Source organism: Brachypodium distachyon, chromosome 3 (genome assembly GCF_000005505.3).
Source record: "Brachypodium distachyon strain Bd21 chromosome 3, Brachypodium_distachyon_v3.0, whole genome shotgun sequence".
In the NCBI taxonomy this organism is placed as follows: Eukaryota; Viridiplantae; Streptophyta; class Magnoliopsida; order Poales; family Poaceae; genus Brachypodium; species Brachypodium distachyon.
In genome coordinates, this window is record NC_016133.3 from 56,979,390 (window position 1) to 56,990,689 (window position 11,300).

Below are 11,300 nucleotides of genomic sequence, written 5' to 3' on the forward strand. Positions count from 1 at the left end.
TGCCCCTAGCTTGGATTAGGATAAGACCAAACCTTAGGATTATTTCTTATCCCTATCTGATCTATATATACATAAATTTTACTCCTTATCCCTATTCATCTAAATCATTGCATTTATATCGTACATATGCATGACATGTTTGTTGATTTATTTTACATATACACCAAATACTATGCCTTATACCACATATGCATGTTTATTTTATTATACCACAGATGCATATTTCATTTTATTATACCGACTACCACTATAATCATGTTGTCATGTTATACACATATCATCATGCATCCAATTCTATATTTGCAATTTCACCTTTAATTATAATTCTTGTCATTTTATCCACCCTTCTACTTTTATTTTTTATCCTACTTACAACCGACCTTCTAATCATGTCACTGATACTCTCTTAGCTTTCCTTCTTGTTTTCTATAGATGGGAAGCCCAACACCTTTTGGCAACGTACCACCGTTTACCCGCGTCTACTACCCCTCCACGGACGACGAGCAGTTGTTCAGTGCCCCTTTGGCGGCACTGTGTGCGTTCCTTGACCTGCCACCTCCCAAGTTCAGAGGCCGAGTCGAGCCCGTCGTGCCAGAAGGATGGCAGCCACGGTGGGAGATTGAGGCGAAGATCCGCGGGCGTGAGATCGCGCCAACATAGCTCTTGCAGGTGTACTATAGTGCAGGTTAGTCTTTTGTGTGTCATGTCATAGGGCATATCAACTACTCCCTCTGTCCCATATTAAGTGACTCAAATTTGTCTAAATATGGACGTATCTGTATACTAAGATATGTCTAGATACATGTAATAGAAAGTCACTTAATTTGACATAGAGGGAGTAGATTGGGCTGGCTTGTAGTTGTAAAACATCTTCGTGTACTTGTATTTGCTTCATTTTGAATGCTAGTAGATTAATTACCTTTTTATAGTTTTCAATCTCCTACGGTACTACTAGAACTACTCCCTCCATTTCACAAAGGTTAGCGTATTTTGTTTTGTTAAGACAAGATTTTGACCAATGATAACTTTATTAATATGTGTTTTTACATGAATGAAATTTATATCAATAGATTCGTCTTTAAAAGTTCTTTCTAATAATCATGATTTTGTATCATATATGGTACATATTAATAGTGTAATTGTTGGTCAAAATCTTATCTTAACGAAACAAAATACGCCAAACTTTGTGAAATGGAGGGAGTACTTTGCATGCTTGATGAATAATACTGTATCTCTCTGAATTTCGGACGGAATGTGAGACCCCGAGACTGAATTTATGCAATTTAGCCCTAAATGCTAACTCGCGCATAAATCAAGTCCCAGTGCCTCCCTACGACGAACACTTCACAACATACACGCAAGGTGTTCACCGCAGGTTAGAACAACAATGATATCATTACATCACTCTAAGACACAAGAACGAAGTCAAGCTCATACATGGAGCAAAAAAACCAAGTTATTACAACTCATGGACACATGTCCACAATCATCATTACACCAGTGGAAGCAAATTATGCCCGAGTACGGACAAGTTACAATATTGCCTAAGAGGCTAAAACTGAAAAGGAGAGCCGCCACAAGTTCTCAGAACCCTGCTCTGGAATCTTCTGGCTAAACGTCGAAGCTGTAGTCGTCGAACTCCACGAAGTAACCACTCACCTGTTCCTCCGGAAACTCTGGGGAAAACAACGTTGCAAAGCAACTGAGTACAAAGTACTCGCAAGACTTACGGGAGATCTGAACTAGATATGCAACAAGTCTCAAGGATGGGTAAAAGGTGGGTTATGCAGCAGCGATATATATATCTGGAGAGACACACTAATGACATCGTCTAGATAGAAGATAAGGAGCGTCTACCAAGTGAGGTGATTAACCTATTTACTAAACACCAACAACACAATCCTCCTATCACCCCCTCAACACCCTGTGAGGAAGCAATCCAAAGGACACTCACACTTAAGCAGTTTAAGCATATCCATGATTCAGGCTAATTACTACTCAAGTTTAAGAGATTAAGTTAATTAACTGGTATGGGTTCTCTATGATCAAGTAATGACCAACCAAGTCATCCATAACCGCGGACACGGCTTTCCGAAAGATTTATCCCTGCAGGGTGTGCCAATTTACCCGTACACGTTCGTCCAACCCTTGATGCCACTAGCATGGAACACACGCAAAAGCATGTGCCGGCAGGATTGAGCGACACGACGTTTCCAAGCCCCACAACTAATCCAGGGGACCACCCAACTGAGTCTAATCCGAAACGAGAGCCCGGCCGAAGCGTCGTACGGACTCAAGAGTTGCGTGGACAGCTGGTAGTGGTTCAGTGTCCGCAGAATGACCACTCCAGACTAGTGCCGCAGTCCTATATGTATGCAAAGTAACAACAAGTCTCCAAACACAACACCAGTGTAAATGCGATATGCCAAAAGGAAATGCCCGAACTATGTGGCCCCTGGAAGAGCTATGAAACGAGTACTAAGCCGAGGGGGAACCCATATATTCTCCCACGAGCGGTTAGCGCGAAGTTTCTTGGGTCGGCGAAAACGAGAACTCAGTCCTTAGGTCGGCGCCAATGGAACAAAACACCAATGCGTTAGCACGGCCTCCCATCGTTGCCTTGTGCAGGTAATAACATGTCACAGTTTAATAATTGCAATTAAATACAGAAAAGTAGCATGTGGATGTAGCAGTTGTATAAGCCCAAGTAAGGACACTAGACGAGCAATCTAAGCAAGACTTCTAATGACCAATTAGAGCAAAACAAGATGTGACATAGTAATAGGACAAGGAACAAGACAACAGGCATTTGAGTAGAGCTGACTAAAGCTATGTAATCCTAGAGGCATCGTGACAAGAACTAAGAACGTAACTTAATGCAAGAATGAGAGAGAGGCATTGGTACAAACAACATGTTCAAGGAATGGCTGCTTGCCTGGATTCTCGGTCGCTGGGCACCGAGAGAGGGAATCCGAAGAAGTGTAGGAGCCCAGATCATCGACGGAGTAAGACGGAGTCGCTATCGTAAAGATCCAAATCATACAATATGCGAGTAAGTGACACTTCATAGGTACAATGCACAATACAACATGAGATGGCATGTGACAACATGATGCGACCATATGCAAGTGAAAAGGTTCTATTTAGCAACAAAGTTAACCATTAGGTGATTAGATTACGGTAAACAACAGCTTTAAAATACACAAATGGCCTAACCAAGTATGCTACTGTGTTCTACTAGTTACAGAGATCAACTTTGATGTTTACATTATCCACAGAAGAGTTACCAATTTTAAACTAGAGACTAAACAAGTTCATACGTTTGAATTTCAAATCTGGATCAGATTTGAAATATGAAACCTCAAAATGTAATTCTAATTGCACAGTTAAATTACTTGCATTTTTATGATTCCAAAACATATATGGATTGCCCAAATTGGATATAGCAAGCATCTTCTAGGATTTAAACAAGATTAACTTCATTTATGCAATTAAACAAAACCAAAAAGAAATCCACTCGGAACCGGCGCATGGACTCGGTCTATCGGGCGCATCGGTGCACCAGGCGACTGACAGGTGGGTCCAAGGGGCCCACTTGTCAGTGGCCGGTTTCAAGCACAAAAATTTGGGGGTTTTACCCCTGCGGCCACGAGGATTCGAACGCGGGTCGCGCTGACCGAGCGAACGGACGAGGGAGCTAGCCAAGTGGGCGGTGGAACGGATCTTACTAGCTACAGGCTGCAAACCGTTTTGAACAATTCAAAACTGTTGGCTTGGGGCACGCGCGGCGGCCACGGCAAGGACTCGCCGGCGACGACCACACGGCACGGCGGTGCACCAACTAGCGGCGGAAACGAGAGCGGCGCGCGGAGAGGGTCTAGATGGCACGAAGGCCATCACATGGTCCTTAGCTCAACAACGGCGCGACGACGAGCAGAGGCTTGCCGGTGACAAACCGGAGCATGCGGGCGGCGCTACGAGGCCACGGTGCACGAAAAACGGCGCGGAAAGAGGCAAGAGAAAGAGCATCTCACCCTGGTGACGTGCGAGGAAGATGACGAGGAATAGACGATGGCTTTGCCGGAATTTGGCCGGAGACGAGCGGCGGCCGGAATTGGGGAAGATGTCCTAGGCGTCGATGCAGGGGTTCTCCGTCCAATTGCTTGCACGGGCGCGTAGATGACGACGAGGCTCAGCTTGTGACGCGGTCGGGGCGTCACCGTTTGGCCGGAGACGGCGGCGCGACGCGGTGGCGTCCACGGCCGAAGGAGCGGGCGACGGCGCTGCGCAGAAGGGAAGGGGGAAAACCCTAACTAGGGTTTCCTAGAGGCGGCGCGGGCAGGAGGAGGTGCGGCGCGGCTTATGTAGGCGAGGGGGGAGGCACGACTGTCGCTGTCGAAGATGACGTGGCCGGGGGGCTCACCGGTCGGGACGGAGAAAAAGCAGAGGAAGAAGAAGGCTTGTGAGAGAACGCGCACTTTTGAAGTTTACGCTTTCGTCGCGGGAAAACGGGAAGTGGGGCGGTGCGCTGGCGGTTGGGCCGAGCTAGGCCGCGCGACGCGCGCGAGAGGCTGGGCCGAGGCCTTCGCTGCTGGGCTGCTTGCTCGCGCGCGCGGGAGGAAGGCGGGCCGAGGCGGCTGGGTTGGCTCGGGCCAAGTGAGCAGGTAAGGTTTTCTTCTCCCTTTTCTTTTTCTGTTTTTGCGAATAGTTTTGGATTCAAATTTCAAACACCTTTTGAATAGCTGAGAAGTAGGAGAGATCAAATATGTTACTAGTATTTGTAAAATATTCAAATGAGTTAAAGGTTTGAAACATACCCATTTGACTCTCATTTGAAAAATAGAGGGAAAAGAATTCAAACTCAAAAGAGGGTGATTCATATTTGAATCTTCTAGCAAATTCAAACAATAGGAATTCAAACCACAAGTTGAGATGCAAATTTAAAACTCATGTGACACAAATAAGTAGACATGGCATGACATGGATGCAAATGTAACATATTATGCAACAAAAATAAATTACAATCACGTCCACACAGGGGCTTAAATGTAAAAGTTGCTCTTGTGCTGTTACACAGAAGAAAGAAGAACCCGCGGACGTGGACACACAATAACCTTAAATATGATCCTGTTCCGTTTCAGGGTGACCGCGGCATGCTTACGTACCGTGAAATTAAGAATTATGATTTTGGTATTCCCTATCTATCCTGTATCTATCCTGAACCAGAACGAGGTGCCGCATGCATAGGTGACTGCAGTCTGCAGGTCCATCGGTCCATCGAATTGAAGCCGTCAAAATGTTCCTTGATTCGTACGTACGTACACGGTTATTCGGCGGGGCCTCCCAATTCCAGAAATGAGTGTTCAGCACTCACCGTCCAGTCGCCCGTTCACTTGTGCAGTTGTGTGTGCGCATCTGTCCTGAATTTATCCCCCGAATCAGGATCTGAACTTTAGAAGTACACACTCCTGCCGTCCTGTCAAGTTGCATTACAGAGGTGGTGCTAGCTGTGACCTGTGAACCTGTGAAGTGCCTATATAAGCGCCAGACAGAGTATGTATTCGCTGCCCTGCAGCTGCAAATAACTACTACTCCTGATAAGTTGTCGATGGAGATCAGCGCCGACGACGTCATGACCAAGAACGGCAAGCCGCTGCCGAGGCGCGGCGGAGTTCTCAAGCGCATCCTGAAGCTCCTCTGCTTCTTCTGATGTGCGTCCGCGGAAGGTTAAGGCCGGCTGTTCTTCGCAGCCTGCCCGACAGCTAGCTATAGTGCTAGACGATGCATCCTCTACGTATCTATTGCCTTGTATATATAAGTAGTCATTCGTGTAATCGTGTTTATGTATAACGATGGGTTTGTAGTTCGATTCTCCACGCATGTAACTAATCCATATAGCTTGGTTGCCGCCTCCGGCGATTGCTCCGTTGTTCTGGTCTTCTGGACGTGGCCGTCCTCATCGTTCTTGCCGCTATCATCGAGCTTCGCCATGGATCGCCTCCGACCACTGGTGATGTCATCGTCCATGGCGGGACGGGAGGATCAAAGCGCCATGAAGACCTCCTCTTGCAATGGAGATCGAGCTCCTATAGGCTGCCGGCGAGGGTCGCTCTTGCAATGGAGTTGAAGAGGTGGTGGAAGGAGACGTACGAAGCTGGGGAAGAGACCTGGGCCCAGGCAAGTAGGGCCATGGGCTGGGGCGTGGGAAGTTTGGCCTGGGACAGATTTCTCTGTCTCTGCGATCTTCCTGGTAAACTAGGCTCTTCAACTGGGCTCATTAACGATCTCTGGGCTGACTGCTGTTCTGGGCTTGAAAACGAACGTAGCTGATCCGAAGCACCGAAACTGTAATGATTTTCGAGTATTCTAAAAAAAATTAAATGATTTTCGAGTTTTAATAAAGTTATTACATGTATTCTAAATAAAAAATCAATGCCATCCCCTCACTAAAAAAAATCAATGCCGCCCCCTCCTCTGAAAAATAAGAGAAAAATCAATCCCATCCCCAGTTTCTCAACAAAGAAGAATCACCCCTAAAAAAAATCAATGCCCGTCCCCATGCTGCCCCCTTAAAAAACTTCTCGGTCAACCAAAACGGTGCGCCAGTACCAGGGTCCTGTTTGTTCGGGGAGACATGCTTCTCAGCTAGAAACACCAAAAGCACGTCCGGAGGTGCTTATCAGCTTCATGTGTAAACAGGAAAAGTGCTTTTGAAATTGCTAAAAACACTAAAAGCTGAAACAGAAGTCCAAACAAACAGGTCCCTACCCGAGATGCTGCTTCTATGCTGAAATTCAGACCCAATTAACAAGAGCCTGCGCGACGTGTAGACAAAGAACCTCAGATATGCTTAAAGCAGACTGATTGCGAGATTCCTTGCAGATGGAGACCTGTTCCGTTTCATTTTCAGGGTGTTTAATTTCGGCCACACGCAGTAATTGGCTTTTCGTCTTTCACTTTCGGCGCGAGTCGGAAGCTTGAAAACCACCACCCTGGATCCGTACAGCCTACCTGCTGGCTGCTGGTCGCCGGCCGGCGGTACTGCATACTTGGCGGCGGTGACTAATTAAGCACAAAATGATCAGGGAGGCCGGCGGTGACCGCTGCATGCTTGCGTACCTATGCTGACGACGCAAGTGTTCGGTCATGTAAATTACGATCATGCAATAGGTCATGTATATCTATTATCAACGGAGCAAAGGGCACTCGCTAAATTATTGAAATTTGGTTGAGTTGAAGTAGAATTTTAGTGAAAAATCAAGATGAAATATTGGTAAAATTTGAATTTTTTAAATTTCATTGTTGTTCGTTACAGTTTTCGCTCGTGTTTCATAACTGGAGGGAGAAGATATACGGCAAGTCAGATGTGCGCTTGTTTGAAGCGATCTTGCTGGAATTGAATGGCAAGAAGGTCTGTATTTTCCTTAAACTATATCTTGCATAGTAGACTACCAAAGTGGCAAATGAGGGGAGAGCTTCATGGGATCGTCGGATCAACAGATTGCCACGAGCATCCCAAATCGTGGAGGAAGTGAGGGGGAGCCGATTGGGAAACGTCTTTTTTTACCGGGAGTTGAGAAATGCCTTGCCGATGATGGCGTGATAGTTTAAGGAAAAGTTAAGTTCTTCCTGTGGCTTCTTCTTCAGAACAGGTTGTGAACTGATGATAGACTGCAAGATAGAGGCTGGCCTCATAAAGATGTCTGTTGCCACTGTAAGATTGAGTTGGAGACGGCCTTGCATCTCTTCCTTCTTTGCCCTTTTGCGCATGAGGTTTGGACTGCTGCCACTGTAAGATTGAGTTGGAAATGGCCTTGCATCTCTTCCTTCTTTGCCCTTTTGCACATGAGGTTTGGAGGATGTTGTCTGAGATAATGCCGAGGGGGCAGGAGTCGCTGGTGGGAAAGGAGTCGATCAAGACTTGGTGGTGTGAAATTCAAAAGTGGCCGGCACCCCAAGTGGCTCAGGCTGGTTATGTTTTATGGAATCTCTGAAAGTCGAGAAATAGCGGAACCTTTGAGGACGATGAGGCCGATGCTAAGCCGGAGGACTTTGCTTACCTATGTAAATCTGAATTTGGCCTCTGGAAAGAGGCGAGGGGAGAGACGTAGCGTGGGCTTTTGCTTGTACAGCCGTACTGCTTAGCAGGAACGGGTTTTTCTCTTCTTTTGTTCTCTTGTAATTATGATTTTCCTCCTTCAACGAAAAGCCGAGACCAGCCTAACATCTTTACATCTCCAACATGAATCGGATCTCCAAACCCCCTTGGAACATCAGGACGATAGGATATAGGTTTGTATGGACATCGACACCACAGACACTATTGATACCTTCTCGCATGCAGATGATGAATTAACTTTCAAATGAGATGAACTGGGCCGAACTGTTACCGTGTCATCACTGAACAAGTTCGACAAAACATGTTAAGCTAGCGAAAAAAGATGAGATTCTTGCCGGCTAGTTTTTAACTACACGGAAACTCCCGGTCAAGATCTTTCAATATATCATGAACCAATATATCTATCTATCCTGAAGACCTGAACCAGAACGATCCTGTCATACGTGATGCAGCAGTGCCAACTTTTGTGAAATGGAGAGAGTATAACATAAACACTCTAATAACATATTTGTTGCAAAAGCCTTAAAAGGCAGTTCATACCTTGACATCTACTCCGTATTATACGCGTATTGCCGCTGGCCAGATCGTATGCGTGACCGTGTTTGCTTGCCGCGGGCATCTTGTTTTTACCTCCTTTTAGGGGAAGACTTGTCGTTTTCACGGTGGAAGGATGCATGGTCAAGTCATGACTCTTGAGTAGCCCAAGATAACATCCTGGCGCGGCCTCCGCGACGTGGAAATCTCGCCAGTCCTGACTCTTGAGTAGGCCGAGAAGCGAGAGGACGCGGAAAGCCCGAACAGAGGAAATCTGACGGTCCAGGTCAAGATCTTCGAGAACATGGCCCAAGGAAGCAAGGTATCATATCATTTGTGCCTTCACAGGCAAAACATTCTCGTTAACCACCACCCACGGCCAGCTAATTACTCGACGATCTCTTTTTAGCTTTTTCAGGGGAAAGCAAGACCAGCTTTGCCCTCTTCCATGAACCACTTGCTTTGCCCTCTTCCATGAACGATGAACCAATACGTCAAAAATCTTTTTCCCTTTTTTGAAAGCTCGTTTGAACCAGACAGATAGATGATGCTTGCCTGTGTATCTCAGATGCGCCGGCCGGCCGGCTGACATGATGGTGCGGAAAGCCCAAATGGAGAACTAGATTACTCCTTCGACTAATTAGACATTTTTAGTAAATATTTAAAAAACAAATTAGACGTGCTAAACAACAACACAATGCTCACGCAAAAAAAAAAAATGGTATAATAAACCCAATTCAACAGGAAACAACAGATCACATATAATTAGATTACAAGCCCAAGAACCCTCATTCATGTTGGTGCCGGTTCGGAGCGGCGGTTTGCGTATGAGGATAAACCATCTGTTTGTCGGCCAATATGACGAAGAAAACCGAGTAGCCATGCGGGCAATGGTGATTTTGGAGGCTCTAGTTATCATGAATTTGGAGGCAAGGCGTGCGGCGGAGGAGGGGTGTTTGCAATATCTCTTTGCTCCCTTGCTAATGGAGAAAGAACCAAAATTCATTATATGTTGATCTCTCACTCTTTGCGCTAACAAGATGGGGCTATTTCACTTCTCTTATCTTATGCATGGGCTTTTGAAATTTTTCAGAAATTATTTAGGATTTATGCCTTGGGCCTTGACCTGCTAACTCTCCAAATTTTAACTTGCTCTCGGATGTAGACTATCGATGCCTTCTGGAAGCTGACAAACAACGGTGGTGAGGTGACTGAAATTCTCTTCTTTCTTTTTCGAATCCAAGCTGACTGAAGTTGTTGAAAAGGTTGATGAAAATGTTGATGAAAATGCTGAGCTAGAGAAAAGAGATCTTTATGCTTCTATACATAACAAAAACAAAAACACTAAAGCGTGCCAGCCAACTACACAGAAACTCCCGGTTAAAGATGTTTGTCAACATGGCAATTGGCACCATGGAAGTAAGGTATCATTTGCAGTGAAGATGTTTCTCGTTAACCACCCAGTCCTGCGCAAATTCGATCTAGTTTTTGTTGCCAGCCGTACAAAGAGGGAATCAGGGAATAGCAAGATATTCTCTGTCGCCCATGAAAGAGAACAACAATGCATGTTCATACTAACGGCCAAAAAGGAAATGCATTCCCCAAAAGAAGGAGCGCTCCTGCACCCCCAATCACCCGTTTAAGAATGCGCTTTTTCTGATTTTTATTCCCCGAATCAGGAACGAAAATGCATGCACGAAATCATTGTTTAGGCTACAGAAGTACATTCATGCAAAGTAGCCAAGCGTGCTAGATTCTGTCAATTGCTTTAAATACCACACTAGCTGCCCTCCTAGCAGCTAGTACTCCTCGATCGACATAGAAGTCTGTTTTTGCAATCACATTCGTTTTTTTGGCTCTTGATGGAAGGGAGACGCATCGCCGACAACATGGTGAAGAAGGGGAAAACAAGCAATCCGCTGCCGAGGCGCGGCGGAGTTCTGAAGAGCATCCTCAAAATCCTCTGCTTTTGCTCTGCACCTGCTGAAGGTTAGCCTTTTTTTCCTTGCCAAACTGCCAATTCACTTGATGCATCTTGCACGGGCCGAAGCGCATGTTCTAACGACATACACACACACACACACAGGTGTATGAATGTAAGGGAACTATATACGAGGTTTTCCTCGTCATGTGGCTCCTGTGAATCTCTACTGATAGGGTATTGTAAATGAATGTGTGAATCTGTACCGACAGGGTATTGTATTGTAAATTTGTGCGTCCCTGCCGATCGAGTATTGCAGATCTTTTGCATTTGTACCGATCGAGTTGTATATATATATATATATATATATACAACTCCGTGTTTATCTGTAACGAAGGGTGTACTTAATTTTCAAGTTACCTTTCAAGAATAGTCGAGTTATGCTGTTGCTGTCTTCAGTTATCAGGTGGTGAAGCGTTATCGCATCCAACGGTGGGGATTGAAGCCGGCGAGTTACCTTTACTAATTACCGTTTCAAGCATTGTTGCTTTCACTGCGCGTGTCACTTAATTTACAGTAACTCTGTCTGCCTATTGTAAATCACTGCTTTCCCTCAAAAAAAAATCACTGTTTATTTGCTCCTTAGCTCCTCTTTTCAACTGTGGCGGCCCGTCAAATATTTCCTGCTGCGGGCCTTCTGTAAGGCCGGTGGAAGAAGTCCCAGGA